General features: G+C 42.1%; 1 protein-coding gene across 4 annotated transcripts in view; it reads right to left on the bottom strand.

The window, feature by feature from the left end:
• The window catches only part of Lpp (LIM domain containing preferred translocation partner in lipoma), a 650099-nt gene that overhangs the window by 577683 nt on the left and 55683 nt on the right, over positions 1 to 16733 (bottom strand). For all 4 annotated transcript variants that reach the window (XM_076868851.2, XM_076868854.2, XM_076868852.2 and 1 more), the window contains exon 2: positions 9550 to 9663. The gene's annotated coding sequence lies outside the window, so the exon portion shown is untranslated. The remainder of the gene's footprint in view (positions 1 to 9549; positions 9664 to 16733) is intronic.

Below are 16733 nucleotides of genomic sequence, written 5' to 3'. Positions count from 1 at the left end.
CTCAAAATAAAAAGGGCTTGGGGATGTGGCTCAGTGGTTAAGTGCCCCTAGTCAATCTCCTGTACCCCACCCCCCAAAAAAAAGAACAAGAACATAATTCTATGAACTTTCTTGAAAAGAAACACAGAAATCATCTTCAAAAATATATTCATACAAAAAAAGTACTAAGACATTCTAAGTTAAGCTCTTTTCTTTCTTGCATCAATAATGCTAACAGCAATAGAAGATCACCTCAGATTAAGTCAGCATGTCTATGTGCCAAGTCTATGGAAAAAGGAAGAATCATTTTCCTCCACGAAGTCTTCATTTTAAAAGGGAAATTATTTAAATGCATACAAAAATTCTCTTCAGAAAATTTTAGACCCTCAAGACAGGGAACACATCATACAGGTTTCTGTTATGGTTTAGATATGAGGCATCCCCCAAAAGCTCATGATGAGATTAGGAGATCTGTGACCTAATCAGTGAATTAATCCATTTGTTGGACAGTAATTTGCAAGGACTACTGTGCTGGGTGGTAACACGGGAAGGTGGGGAATGGCTGAAGAAAGCACATCACTGTGGGCATGCCTTTGGGGTTTATATCTTGTCTCCCTGGCTCCTCCCTCTCTCCCTCTGCAGCAAACTGCCATGAGGTAAGCAGTTTTCCTTCACCACACCCTTCCACCAATGATGCTCTTCCTCTCCTCATCCCAGAGCAACAGAATCAGCCAACCATGGACTAAACCTCTAAAACAGTGAACCCCAAATTAAATTTTCCCTCCTCCGAGTTTTTTGTTGGGTATTTTGCCCACAGCAACAAAAAGCTGACTTTGGAGTCCAACTTCATATTCCTTCTACCTAAATACCAGCAATGATGGAGAACTTTGATTCCCTAAAAAGCACATTCCATCTGTGACTTGCTTCATTTTAAAAATTGTTTCTCATACTATCTTTCTGTTGCTTCCACCCACTCCTCCCAGAATTCATTCTGAGGTCACAAAGAACTGAGTTTTGTCCCTTCCATGTCCACAAGACCACCTCTCCTCCCTCCTCCAGCCCTTTCTCTTTTCCATACCAATGGCTTCTAGTTCCTTCTTTACCCCTCTGGTTTCTAGTGCCTATACTCCTCCTGAATTATTTCTTGCCTCCCCTTCTCTCCCCTTCTACCACTTTCCCATGATCTGATCCTGAGCTGACCTACTACTCAGGCAATCTGACTCTTTATTGAGAGCCAAGAATTCTGTCTGAGGTTGGAAGAAGGGTGCAAGGAGTCTGATGGATTCATGGGATAAGATTGATCTAAGCAAGACTCTTGCAAGGTTATCTACCTTTTTGACCTTGACCTTCAACTGAAATTACTGACATAATTTAGAACAGGGCAGATAGTTCCTTGGATGGCAAAGAGCTGACAATCATCCCCTGAGCCCACTGTACCTCAAAGACATACAGATTTGAGGAAATACAGTAAGTCATAAACCTTCTTATCCTTCTTACCCAGCTTCTCGCCTCCCACAGCCAGCCTATTTGGGTAAATGTGTGATTAGAATATGTAGATTTTAACCAGTCTCTGTATCTAAGAATTGTGTTTTGGACTCCGACTTTCCATGTAACCATGGTCAAGACACTAACAGTCAGTAAATCAAAATGTCCCAGAAGGAAAACAGATCTTTTGATCATCTGGTCTAAAAAGACCTCTTGAAGGCCTTTATTTCACTCCTTCACCCACAAACTTAGCAGACATCAACTCTAAATGATCCTGACTCAATTAGCATGCAGCCTCAGAATCCTTCTCAACAGAGTACCACAAGGAGCTATTGCCAGTACACCTCTGAGCCATGTGAAATGAAATTCAAAGCATGTATTTCTCAGATGAAGAAAACTGAAACCCAAGGATAAACCTTGACCTGTCCATACTTCATAGCTTTAGGAGCAAATCTTAAAGTACATAGGCCCCTTCCCTTGTTCCCCTAAATCACTTTCCCTCCCCTAACTCCCATTTTCTGTGAATATTCCTTGGAGTATAAAGTGGTAGCTTGCTATCATTTTAAATTGGGTGAGGGACAACTAAAAGGTTTCCAACAAGGGGCAGTGAGGAATAGGTGCATCTGAGAGGGCCTGGAGAAGGAGACTACCTGGAGGAGCCAAGTTAGGGGTGCATTCCAAGGACAAGAAAGAATCATGTGCGGAGTAGAAATAGTGCAATAACTACAAAGATACCATGGAAGGTAGCAGTGGGGGAGGGGGAGTGGAGAAGACAAGATGGGGGGGGGGGGTAACCCAGGACTTTATAAAGTTTTAAGTGGTAATATTTTAAAAGTTAACTTAAAGAACTTAAGACTCAAAATGGGGGGGGTGGGGCGGAAAGGTAAGAAAGGAGTGGAAGGAAAAGTAGAGAATATATCTCCATTCTCCATGTGGAAAAAAGCCTTGGCTATAAACGGATTACAGGAACACTTTCATTATGTAAAAGCCTATTTTGTTTTCATGTCATTCTTAGATGACATCATAGAGTGGCTATAGCTGTCTCATACCTTATTATAAATAAAACACTAGCTTCATCATAGAACGAGCCAAGGCCTCAGATTTAAAAGGAAAATATTAGATCATTTTTAATAACTGATATAATTCAAGCCAGTCTCCACTGAAGCAGGACGAGGTGATGTCATCCTCAAGAAGTCCAAGGAGAAACCAAGGAGGGTCAGAGCCGGGCAGATTCGGCAACATGCCACCACAGATGGAAAAGTCACTGGCAGCACCTGTGTAGGGCTGGACCCCTGGACAAGACTGTCTGACCACAGAAACCAACACACTCTTTTAGTGGGATGCCCAAAAGACCTCCATGAAACAGTTTGTGAATTTTTTTTCTTTTACCCAGAGCTACTTTATTTCCAAATATCAGAAAACATGAACATCTTATGATGTTTGAATTTATGCCCTGGGAGTCATTGAGCTGAATTACAAATGTTAAGGCTTTTAGTTATTCAAAAAAACATGAAATCTGGGGTGGGTGATATGCAAATGATTCAAGTCTCTACTCCGCCAAGGGGACAGTGCAAAGTGGAGATACTGAGACAACAACCTGACAAAGAAAAGAACAAAAGAGTGTTTTTCAGCAAAGTTAGTGACAGGCAACCAAGAGACATGCACCTTCTTCACATGAAGTCCCATGCTCAACAGGCACTCTCTATATGTTTTGCTGCTTTGTGAGCACAAAAGACTCAGCTAGCCACTTTTTGCCCTGTGTGTTTTTTTTTTTTTTTTTAAGATATATAAACAGGTTCGAAAACTGATTAAGTGACTTAAAATTGTGCAGCTAATATGCCGACTTCCTGCTCTAAGTGCTGTTTGTCATGTTGCCTTCATTCAAAGATTCTATTTCTTACTAGACTTTCAGTGAAAATGAAATAATGGAGCTGGGCACAGTGACACATGCCTGTAATCCCAGCAGCTCAGGATGCTGAGGCAGGAATATCAAAATTTCAAAGTTGGCTTCAGCAACTTAGCAAGGCTCTAAGCAACTTAGCAAGACCCTGTCTCAAAATAAAATATAAAAAGGGCTATGGATATGGCTCAGTTGTTAAGCATCCCTGGGTTCAATCCCGGAAGGAAGGAAGGAAGGAAGGAAGGAAGGAAGGGAGGGAGGGAGGGAGGGAGGGAGGGAGGGAGGGAGGGAGGGAAAGAAAGACTTTGAATGCACCGAAAGTATAAAAACTATTTGGAGTTGAAAGATGTCAGAGTAGTGAGTAGTATTGTATCTGGACAGTGAGATTTTTAATGACCAAAGTTGTGCATTCTTCATTTTGGCTGTAAGGCTACTAATAGCTTGACCATGATTTTTAAGTTTTCCATTTCCATTATTTTTTTTTAAGAATATAAAGGTGGACTCTTAGGGAACCTGTCATTTTCCATAAAATGAATTCCTGAGCCTGGTTTTATAAAAAGACTATTTTGGTGGGGGCAAGAGACGGATGCCCTGGAAAAGAAACTTTCTGCAGACAGAAGGTATTGGCGGAGGTTTTATGTCTGATCCCGTCAGCCTCACAGCAATGCTGTATATCATTTGTCTGTTCCTAATACAAATATTATTCATAGTTGTGCAGACACACTGTCTGAGCCAAGTAACACTGATTTATGCAACTTTTCAGGACACAGCATGACCCAACAGGAGAACCAGATCCCTGAAGTATAATGAAAGGGACATCAAGGCTCAAGATGGCATATTTTGACCTATTTTTCCCTAATCTGTTTCTGGGACAGGAAAGGGAATGAGAAAGGAAGCAAACTCATGCCTAAAGGTTGGGCAGACTCGTTCCGAAGCAATGTGGTGGGGTGGAAGGGGAAACACTGAGAGGGATCTGAGGAATACTCCCTTTGCTACCTACTGGCTCTGTGGCCCTGGAGAGTCCTCGCCTCTCCAACTCTTAGTGTCTCACCTATACAGCAAAGGGCTCAAGCAAAAACTTTCAAGTATCTCCACCAAACAATTCTAACTGCCAAGGAAAGTAAAAACATATTAGGTAGGGGAGCACAGCATTAATTGAAAACTTGTGTTTTCTCTCTGAAAAGTCATGCCCATTTTGTATTGTATAAATACATTTATATTATGGTTTTTAAATGGAATTTTCCCCCACAAAAAGTGTTCAAGTAACTTTGACCCACAGAGGTATGCTAAGTTAATAAAGTAGCTCCAGGTAACTTCTACTCTCACCTTACCACATCCCTTGCAGAATGGATTATCTGGCAGGCAGCCCTAAGACAGTCCCCTGTAACTCTACCTCTAGGTCGTCATGCCCTTCTGCAACCTCTCCCTTTGGCTATGCACTGGATGTAGTGAAACACTTGTAGCCAAGAGAACAAGGCAGAGAAAAATGTAGCCAAGATTAGGTTATAAAAGGTCTGTGGCTTGCAACTTCAGACTATTCTTGCTCATTAATGTAAGGGAAGCCAGCTATCATGTGGCTGATGCCCTACAGACATGGCAAGGAACCGAAGCCCTTAATCCAACTATCTCTAGGGAACTAATCCTGCCCACAATCATATAAGTAAGCTTAGTAGTGAATGTTCCCTCATTTGAGCCTTAAAATGAGACTACAGGTCCAACAACAGCTGGATAGCAACCGCCTGAGAAACCCTGAGGCACCCATCTAAGCTGCTCCCACATTCCTGACCTATAGAAACCATGAGACAATAAATGTTCCTTGTTTCAAGGAGATGTGTGTGGGCAAATTTTTTTTTATACAACAATAGATAACTAATATAGCATCAAAGTTGGAAACATCTAGTCCTGGGATCCTTTAATAGCTCCCTACGAACTCCACCATTTTTCATGAGACCTAAGTAGATCCTAGGAGATTCAATATCAGGAACTCTTAAAAGAAACCTTGTCCCTAAGAATGTAGACTGTGACATATACTCAGTCATTCTCTGCCCATATGGACATGACCGTGGATATAATTTCACTGCCTCAAAAAGTCTGCAAGACACTTTCTATAGCAGCACATGGGTGGGCAATGAGCTAAAAATTGAAGCACGCACAGAGGTGAGATGCTCCTGAACTTTCTAACCATTCTTTCATATCACCAACATGTTTTGAACCTGTCCAGACCCAGTGGGCCAGTGGCAGTCCCTCCCTGCCAGCCACCTGAGCTTGAGCCATAAAGCTTCAGTTCCTAGATCAGATCCCTTCATCCTAGAAACCTTCCAAAGTATCCCCAATCCTTTCTACTCTCCCAATCCTACATCGAGGCTTTGTGAGATCTGAAGCTATGACCCACTTCCCTAGATCTTTCCAAGTATCTAGCATATGGCCTAAAACACAGCTAGTGATTAATAAATGTGTGTTGTGACCAATATCCTCCTCATGTATATGACTTTCTTGTGTGTGTGTCTTTCTCCCCAACTACAAGAGTCTTAGGATCAGGGACTATACCTAATTCACCATGGTGTCCAAAAGATTTTGAGGTTCACTACCCTCCAGACAAACCCTGGAATCAGGGCAGAAAACAAGCACATACTTTATGAACCACGGGTAGATATGTGGCAGTAACTACGAAGGAACCTCCATCTACTTAGGTATCAGAGCCCTTCTGTCACATAGTAACCCAATGAGGGAGAACATGAGAACCCTTCTAATCTCCTAGGGCCATTCCCAAAGTAGAATAGAGGTATCTGCACTGAAATATAAGAATATGGAAGTAACAAGAAGGACAAAAAAAGAGCTAGCTTTACTGTTTATTTTCATGAATGGTGAACACACTTCCTGCAAAAAGTTAGTGAAGAGCCACAGATTCTTGGAGACTAGGTGGGTCACTGCTCAAACCCAGGGAGTCTTCTTATTTAAACTTGGAAGCAAATAGAAAAAAAGCAATAAAATCTGGCTAAACAGATGGTCACAAATACCCAGAAACACCTGACCAAGTATTTGTAGAGAGCCAAGACATTCACCTCTGTCGGAAGTGACCAATGTTTTGCTTCCGGCAGAAACTAATACCTGATACTTCTCAGGACCAAAGAGAAAATATTAAAACTGAAAGCCCTTGGCAACAGTCAACAATTGTACCTAGGGATCAACAGAGGGAAATAATTCCCTTCCTGACTCCCACTGGGCCAGTCATGCCTGGAGCAGAAGGTGTGATTATCTAACCAAACGAAGCAAGAGTCAAACAACTAGACATTGCTTCTCTGGGATCTCAAGCACTGTGCATCCTTGGTCTCTGGATCCACCTCCTTCAATCTCCCACTGCCCTCAGGCAAAAACAAATGTGAAAGTCTTTACAATACATAATTATATTTCAACTTTAATTATCATTATCAAACAAGGCTCCAGATCTAACTGCTTTTCAAGACTGAGGATGAGTTAGTGCCCATCCAATCTTGAGGAAGACAGGGTATTGGGATGGGAAGACAGGGTACAAGGAGCATGTGGCTATGCACCAGAAGCAATGCTGGGTAGTTGACTTATCATCTTATTTTTCTTTACATTTAAGATGAATCTTTAAAGAAAAATCTGTGATAATATATCACATCCAGACCACACTTCATCATTTAGTAGACAGTTGAGCATCTATGAACACACCTGCTCTAAACATCACGAGAAGCAGACAAGCAATGATTACCACCTCTGATTCTGAGACAGGGAAAACGAGAGCAGAGAGATTGTTCTTTACCCCATCCCACCAGTGTCTGCCCTTATAGGCACTCACAGACTTCCTAAGCCATAACGGTCCCCAAAGTCTCTTCCTGTTCAGTCATTCATTTCACTCTCACAAAACCAAGCGGTCCAGCCTCACTTGTGCTCGCGTCCTATGACTGATTAACAGAGACTCAGCCAATGCCTGGTAGAACACCCTCAGGAAAAGGGACACTCTACCTGTGGATTTATTCCTTCTATCCATGAAGATGCATGTGCACCTGTTATGTACCAAGCACCCCACTCAATTACAAGGATACACACGTGAACAAGAAATGCCGTCCCTCTACTGCCTGGGTTCTTCAAGCCCATGGTCATGTGTACCCCGGTGTCCTGCCTTTTCACGGAATCATTCCTGCATTTGGTGGGACACCATTTCTGGTCCTCTCAGCATCCTCACGTAGAGCTCAGCAGGCTAATGTCCCTTTCAGAAGGTGAGCATGAACTACAACTTGATACACCCTGGAGGGCCCTGACGGGGGTAAACAGGAATAAAGAATGTCCATGGTTGTCCGCATACAACCTCTCCTCCTCTTAGTAGTACCTGGATATTCCTTGAGGAGCTGCTTGTTCTCCATTGCTTCGTGGCCACGAGGTTCAGATAGGATTGTCTCAAAATTCAATTCATACTCTACTTCATACATGCCAATTAAAGCAGTCCCATCAGCTTGGCCTGTTACTGGTTCAGCACTCTACAGTAATCCTGTGAGAATATGGTAAAGAAGGCTCTCTTTCCCTCAGATAGGAAGGAGGATGCCGATAACCTGGGCTAAAGCAGGCAAATAACTCGTGACCATGAGGTACAACATCCTGAGGATGAAGCCGACACACACAAAAGCCAGCAGAACAAGAATGCAGAGAAACAGCAGCCCTGCTCAAGCTGAGCCTGAAGTCTACCTTAGCTCTGGATTAGCCAGTTTCCAGGTGTTCTAAGTTTGCAGGATCATCCATCTACCATGTTCTAGATACCATATTCCCCTTAATATAGTCTGAAGCTGCACTGGCATTTTAGAAGACAAAAGGCCCAAAACCAGCTTACCAACCAAAAAAAAAACAAACACCACCAAAAGAAAAAAAAAAAACAACCCTCTGGGTGTTTTCTGGCTTGCTTCTGTTAAAGCAATCTCTCCCAGTCTGTCATTACACACTTGAGTTCTTTAAATCTAAGGGCCAGGCTTCATATACATCACAATTTAATTTTAAACACTGAGAAAACTTAACAGGTGGAGCAGCTAACACAGATTCCCATTTCATGCTTAAACCGATGCTAGCGGGACCATGTTTGAGATTTTAACAGACTACAATGTTAAAGAGTCAACGTCAAAGAGCTCCAGCCTTTTATGTTATGTAGATCAGCAGGCCCATGGAAAGTCAGTTGCACATTCATTAAAAAGACAGAGTGACAAAATGCCAACTACAAATTCAGCCACACTTTTAAATGAAGTTACATTTTATCAATCACAACAGCATCTGCTCTGTTTTGAAAAAACTACACCACAAACATGGTGAAGCATATTATTTACGCACTATAATGCCAATGCTTGGGCACAGAGGGTTTGGCCCTCAACATGGAAACCACAGAACTAGAATCCTAAGCGGAAGCCTTAGCCAGAATTCCCCAACTATTTCCCTCAGCTTTCACCACGGCTCAGGTGATTGATCGTCTTTGCCATGTTCATTTTTTTTTTTTTTTAAAAGAATGTGATGATCTGCTCTACCCACTAAACACAGATGTTCCAAGTTGCAAGGGAAAGATAACCTTACCTGGTGGCCCTTTTCCTTTCTTGGTGAGCACCAAGAGTCACAGTCAGGGCCATGACAATGGAACCCCTCCAAGCTCATTAACATAAAGGCTCATCCCCTCTGCTAAGCAAAGCTAGCCTCCCCTACCTCAAAAAGTTGTGAAAGTAAAGTGAGGTCCCAAAAGACAGCACACCTTACAAAGGAATAAAGGAATGAACAGAGACAGTAATATTGCTTTCTTTCCTCACATATGCTCATATCGCTGTTGCCTGACATTTTCATTTTGGTCTCTCAATTTCAAGAACACTTCTTTTCATGCCAAAAGAGAAAGAAAGAAGCAATACAATTACTGGCAACCTAAAATCGCCACTACTCCAAATTTTCCTCCAAATTCTCCACATGCCACCTTCCAAGAGCCGAGTCTTGCCTTTGCTTTGCCACACATTTTATTAGCATTATTATATCTTGTCTGTTGCCAACAAAATCAATTTTTTAACAGAAGGACATCTTGGTCTTCTCTGTTTCTGAATCCGAGTTACTGGTACCCAAGCTTTACATGAAAACCACGGAATTTTAAAATTCATTAAATCATGCACATTGAAAGAGAAATGTCTCGTTTTCTGTGTAGGACTTACCAACTGAGGAAAAATATCTTCCCTCCAATGATTGCACAGTGGAAAAAGCACTGGACTGAGAATCAACGGACTGGATTCTGGCTTCACTTCCAATTCCGAGTCTCCGTGTCCCACCTGTGGAAAATGAGAGGAGTGTTTACACATCCCCAGGGTGTTACTGCTTCTGAATTCCCCAGGTGTATAAAGCCTGATTGACCACAGCGACAACACCAGGCTTGAAGTGCACCACTCTCGTGGCCTACCTCTACGCCTCCTAAACTCAGATCAGTTGCTAGCACTTTCCATTTTACTATTTTCTCTCAGAATGTTGAGGAAAAAGAAGGGTGGTTCTTCAGCGTTCATATCTCAAATCTCTTGGAAAAAGAGTTTCATCCCAATAATGGCAATGAAAGAAACAGATCTATCAGACACATTTTAGACAAGGAAAAAAAAAAATAACTGAAGTATGCCAAATAAAAAGAAAGAAATATGAGTTGGAAACAAGTTTCTAACTCTGCAACCTCATGACATCTCTAAACTTTAGTCTTCTTGCCTGAAAAATGAGAGCTAGTGAGCCAAAGAGAGCTGGAAAATCTCAACACCTCTTGGTAAGTTCTCATTACAGGTTTTATTTCATTAAGAACTATTACTTCTTTTTTAAGAACTATGCAGTGTATATTCCAGCACACAAGTATTCCAGGGCAGGGGCCTGCTGTAAAACTTCTCCTTTGTGTTCAAAAGGGAAATTCAAATACTAGAAAATCTATCACCCCCATTCTTATTGCTGTGATTGGAAACATTTACCTCGTACAGTTGCTTCATGTATAACATCTCATTCAGTCTTCAAATCCCTGTTATATATTCAAAGTTGGGAAAGAGCTTAAAAATGGTACACCTCAACTCTTCCAACTACCAGGAAGAGAACCTAGGAGCTAGGGTAGGGTGGCCATTCAGAGCCCACCATGGATGGCAGGCGGTCTGGGGCTGGATCCAGTGGATCTGGTTACCGCCCTCTTACTTTGAGAGACGACATGAATTAATCAGGCCTTTGATCATATGATGATCAAGTAAGTCTTGGAGCAAAACCAAGACTTATATACCCAGGCCTCTGAACACCTGCATCAACGTTCTCCCAGTACACACCAGGGGCAGAAAGAAATAAAATAAGGAAAATGAAGTTTAATCAAGCAATGATTTTCCTCAACACTGGTGGTCTTCAAGAATATCAGAAGTCTCAAGATTATTTCCACTGAGAGGCACAATTTCGAATTTGCTGGGGAATGGATTTTTAGGAGGCCAAACTTAGACAGTACAATCTCATAGAAAACAAAAAGACAATCCCCCATCTCCCAAGCCCCGTGAAACCAGTTTCTTGCAGAGAGAGAATAAAATCAGAACAGTTTCTACAATAGCAGCAAAAGACACCCGACTTCCCAGATTTCTAAACTTCACAGAATGGAATAGCTCTCCACCCTTGGCCCTCGGGAAGTTCCATTCACATACTCTACGCCTTCCCTCCATGTACCAACAAAAGCCGTCTCCCTTTTCCATAGTCAACTTCTTTTAATATTTTTTTTTCTTCTTTTCCATAAAGAGAACAAGCAGCTTTGCTAAAGAACCGCTGTGAAATGATTGAAGTTCCCATGCAAACAAACCATTAGCAGAGTTCAAATGCAATTTAAATTACCAGTTGTTAAAGTGCTCCTCAATTTCGCGGTAAGTTTCCAAGGAGAATTACATGCTATATACTATTTAATTGGTTGTTTTCTATTTTTTAACATCCATTTATCCCCCCCACCCTTACATTTCAGAAGTGTCTATAAAAGCTTCCCTTTAAAAAATTATACATTGTTGAATAGATTAAATCTAAAGATTGAAAAGTATCAGAGAAACAGCTGCAGGATTACGCAGCTCCGCAGAAATTGATGGTTTTGACACCAGAAAACATGCAGAATTTTAAAAGCTTAGGAATCACCTAGCAGGGCCCTCACTCTTTACGAATGAAGACACCGAGGTCCTGAAAGCGAAAGGAAGAGCTGGCCTCAAGTCCTCTCTACAGTCAGTGTCAGATCCAAGATGCGACCCATGGCTACTAACTTCCAGCCCCCTGCCACCTCTTCCACATGGTGGCCCATAAATCACAGAAAATGGCAAGAAATAGTCAGTGAATTTCTTTTTCCACTATTTTCTTAAGAAAGTTGAAACCCTTTTTAAATATACTCTTGACCACTAAGGTGGAGATGGGCAATGGCAAATTCTCTCAGAAAAAAGAGTAAAGACTGATGAATGAGTAGAGCCAAATGAGCTCAGAGTAGACATGTCATGAGCAGAGACACTTGGCAGGAAAAGTCAAGATGTTTATCCATATTTATTAAGCAAGTGATGGGTCATGAGACTGCAGGTTTCCACTGCCTTATCTGCCCTGAATTAGAGGCTGCCCTGGAGGAAGAGGAAAAAGGATCAACGAAGTAAAGGCAGGACTTGTCACAACTGTAAATAAAAGGGGTTTCTAGAAGCCATCAGGAACACACTTTGAAGTTCAAGACTTTAATGCTGGACTTGCATAAATGATTTTTAACCTCTCAGAGCCCAAGCCTCTGCACTTGCAGTACAGGGCTCATAACATCTGCCAGTCTGAGGGCAGTGCCCAGTTCCTACAATTTCATATTCCTCATGCCCAACACAGAGGCTGCACCCAAGACACTGATTCATGCTCACCTCCTTCAAAGACTTCTACAATTTCTCAAAGCTATGCTTCTGATTTATTTGTTCTCAAACTGAGTATTACAAGTCATTTATGTTCTATTAGATACCACGTGTCCCCTGAAAGTAAATTCATTTATGTTGTCATTTAAAACATAATATAATACACAAAGACAAACTTCTATCTTGGTATTTTCCTTCAAATGCAAACTTATTGAAAACATTATTTAGAAATGGCTTCCAATCCAGTTTTTGAAACACACACTCTAAAAATTTCAATTTCTCGATCAATATTTCATTTAAACTTTCAATCAACCTTTTGAGAAAATATCCCCCAAATTGCACACTGATCAAAGTGAAGATCAGGGAGATAAGCACCTGTTCAAGGTTTGGGGGCTAGTTGGTAATAAAGCTGGAATCTGAACACAGGTCTTCAAAAAAAAAAAAAAAAATCAAGCTCCATGACACAGGTTTTATTAATTGCAGTTACAGTTATGATATGGACAGTTATTCTGAAGACAAAAACATATGCAAAAAAAAAACAAAAAAACATTTTCACATTTTAAGATCTTTGGGATAAAAATATTGGCCACATTTTCCAAATAAGTAAAAGGTTTCACCTTAGAAGCATGCAAATCCACCCTGAATTCCACCTTGCTGTTATGTTCTTAAGCGAATTTAAAAGCTCAGAGACTTGGCACTAAGCAGACTTCTAGTATGTGGGAAACAGACTTGGGAAAGGTTAGGAATGAGCTAATATCAGTCCAATTCAAAAGCAGAATTCAAATGGCTGGGCTCATGATCAAATACATCATGGTTAGTAAGCCTAGAGTGGGCCCCAAAACCCCTCTGGAGTAACTGCTAACTGACATAATGGCAAGTTCCCTGCCCTCATCAGCAGATGTGTCTAACACCTCCCGTCCTTGATTAAGCAGTATGTGGACACAGCAGGTAGAGCTGCTGAGCTTGACATGCTAGAGTTCTCCAAGACCTCATAACATCACTGGGGATTGCTGGCCCACGAGACAGGATGAAAAGACAACAAAGGTACAAGTCCACCCCGTGTCTTATTCAGGGTCTAGAAGTTCTTGGCAGACGATGTGACTTCTAAACTGAGCCTGAACACTCAAGAGGATCTTCATATATGAAGAGGAAGAAAATAGACTTAGGGGACACAATGTGCAAGAGCCTTGAGGAGGAGGAGTTCAGGGTGTTCTCAGGGACAGTGACTAATCTGGGGAGGCCAGTGGAAGAGGACTGAAGGGATGTGGCAGGGCGGGAGGCTGGAAAGGATGCTGTAGCCAGGACATGGAGGACTTCGTGTCCTGGGATAAAGCATTTGGACTGTGAGACTCCTCAGGAGCCACGTTTTGGGAAATGATGTAAGAGAAGGTTAAATGGTAGAGTCATCACCTTAAGAAATAAACCCCCTTTCCTAGCCAGCCTCCAAGCAAAGCAAGGGTGGGATGTCTGGAGAGAGCTTCTGAAGGGCCCACCTCCCCAGAAGGGAAGGTGGCTCCTAAAGCTGCCCCTAACCCACTCCGCCACTGATCCTGTCCTCTAAGTCTGGAACTCTCACACACAGACAAGTGGAAGACTCTAGAAAGAAATCAAATTTGTTTCAACTAAGACCACAACTGTGCTTTTGGGGATCTGCCAGCACTAGCCAGCTCAACTCAGGAAAAAGTCTAGGGCCCGTCTCCCTCTATCTTCCAAGAAGTAGGAGCCAGCATCTGTACAACTTGTCCTGTATGTGTCTCAAGATCCAAATTAGAGAGCTCCTAGTGAGGCCTAGCACATGACTAGAACCCCCACCCAGCAGTGAGCCTATCCCAATGCCAACGGTTAGACCGTATGGAATCTCTGTTCTTTAAAGGTGCCTGAGAGCAGTTCCCATATGTCCAAGGCCCTAGGAAGACGCGATACTCTCCTTCCCTTAAGCAAGTCCCCATTTTGGAGAGAGGAGACATAAAGTTGAAGAGGACAAATGCCAAGGAAGAACAGATAAAAAAGCAAATTCTCATAACACACTATGACATGGGGTAATCCTTTATACACATTTGATGGCTGAAGAAATTCAGGTTCACATAAGTTAACTGACAGCTAGAAAACATCACCACAAGATCTAAATCTAGATCCCATATCCATATGCACCAGACATTTATACTCTATTGCCTCACAACTGCGGTGTGAGTTAGCAGAACAGGGAAATCACATTTAGTGCAAGGGATTGGAGGGTGTGGGAGCAGATGGGGACTGGGCTGACTTTCTTCAGAAGACAGCATCTATGCAGAAGTCTATAGGATGAGCCAGAGTTCTGCAGGGTAGAGATGAGAGAGGTCATCTCAGACTAACAGAACATCTTGAGTTAAAGCGTGGAGGTAAGAAAATATAGGGTATTCTCTAAGAGAGGCAGGGAATGTATCTGATGTAAGGATGAGTGAGCAGGGCCATCAATGAAGTCCACGGTGGACAGGTATTAGTATTCAGTCATGAGAGATTCTTGATACTAGGAACAGGGAATCTTTGCTGAAGGTCATTAAATACTAGGAAAAAAATATATTTCAAAGTAGATCTGTGGCAATGGTCAATTCTACTTGGGATCTCTGCTCCAGTGCTAGGGCTAAGAAAATAGCCTCACAGGACCCAGGTAAGGATCTTGAATAATGGGCCCTGGGGTTTTTGGGGGGTTTTTTTGTTTTGTTTTGTTTTGTTTTGTTTTGGGGGGGGGGGTCAAGGGACAAAGGAAAACTGTTCTTGGCTTTGACTTTGAGTAAGAAAGTCAACACCTATTTCATGGACCCTGACCTTGAGAAAAGTTGTTGGGGCTCCTTAATTCCAAGCCCCCATCAGGGCCCAAGTTCCTCCAGTTGGTGAACACAGCATGGAAAATGGGATGGAAATCCCAGAATCAAAGGAACTGCACTCCACTCTTGGATTTTCCCTTATTAGCTATGGAATCTCGAGCAGAGTGCTTCCTTTTAACATGGGCACTGTCTGCTAGTTTGTAAAATGGAGACAATATTAATACTCAGAGCGCTAGGTTCTTGTGAGAAGGGCTCAGCTGCAAGACTGAATACAGGGACTGTATTTCTACATGCGAGCCGGCATGTTTAGAATAGGTGCCCCTCCTCCTGAAAGCTGCCGTGTTGATAGAGGTACTATAACAACTGTCCAATTCTCCCAGAGAAGTGGTCTAAATCTGGAGTTGTCAACAATTTTTTCCCCTGTTGAAAATTGAGCTGTATTCCCCAGACAAGTCATTACATCTTTTTGTGCCAAATTGTTTTCATCTTTTAAATGACCCAGTAATCCCACTTTGGGCAATATACATAAGGGAATAATCCAAAAGGAAAAAAGAAGGCAATTTGTTCAGAGATGTTATTCATAGTGCTATTTCTAGCTCTTTATATATCCCTCTATTATAGCACTTATCTCACTGTGCTGTAATTATCCACTCCCCTTCCATACGCCTCCAAATTATCTTTGAATCAATCCCCAGCACCTAGCACAATGCCTGGCATACAGTAAGAACTCAATAAATGTTTGTTGACTGAATGGATAACATGAAGGAAGTTTTAAAAAGAAACTCAAGTGAGCAAAAACAAAAGAGATGAAGTTAAATTGATTTTTTTTTTTTTTTTTTTTGAGAAACCCTTGTAACTTAACACTGTAAACTATTTGAAGACTGTGTGGAAGAAGCCTTGGGAATGATTTTTAGATTATTTTGTTTATGATCTCTGAGGATCTCTAGGCTTAAGCCAATTGTAGTACAAGGAACAACCAAGGGCATGAGGTCACATGCAGGGTGGCTTTGTCCTGGTGGCTAAAGTGCAGGGCTACTTAGGAGTCCTGAATTCTAGATTCAGCCACTACAGTGACCAATTTGCCAAACTTCTCTGAGACCAGTTTCTACACTAAAAAAAAATGGAATATTTTCAGGAAAGCCCAGACCATTAAAAGGAACCACAAGCCAGGTACGGGGACACATGCCTTTAATCCCAGCAACTTATAAGGCTGAGACAGGAGGATCACAAATTGGAGGCCAGCTTGGACAACTTGGCAAAACTCTCTCTCAAAATCAAATTTTTTAAAAGAGTTGAGAGTGGTTTCTGATAGAGCCCTCCCTGGGTTCAATCTCCAGTACTGCAAAAGAAAAGGAATTAAGGGAGCTGAGAAGGGCCAGCAAGTAGAAATTCAAATGCAAATGAAGGCTGGGAAGTGGGAGGTGCCCTACTCAACCACAGTCCTCTAGCCTTGGTAATGTGTTGAAGCCCTGAGGAGCTCCCACCAAGCCTCCCTGGCCCATCCCAGGGGGCAGGGGGCAGAGATAGAAGTTTCTACAGAGATTTTGAGTGGGGCTGTAGAAAAGAGGACAGGCCAAGAAACAAATAAGAGCTGGGGATATAGCTCAGGATGGACTATGTGCTTAGCACACACTAGTCCCTGTGTTCAATCCCCAGCTGCGCACAAAAAAAAAAAGAAAGAGGAATATGTTAAAT

This window comes from Callospermophilus lateralis, chromosome 10 (genome assembly GCF_048772815.1).
Source record: "Callospermophilus lateralis isolate mCalLat2 chromosome 10, mCalLat2.hap1, whole genome shotgun sequence".
NCBI lineage: Eukaryota > Metazoa > Chordata > Mammalia > Rodentia > Sciuridae > Callospermophilus > Callospermophilus lateralis.
This window is presented reverse-complemented; position numbering and strand designations above follow the sequence as displayed.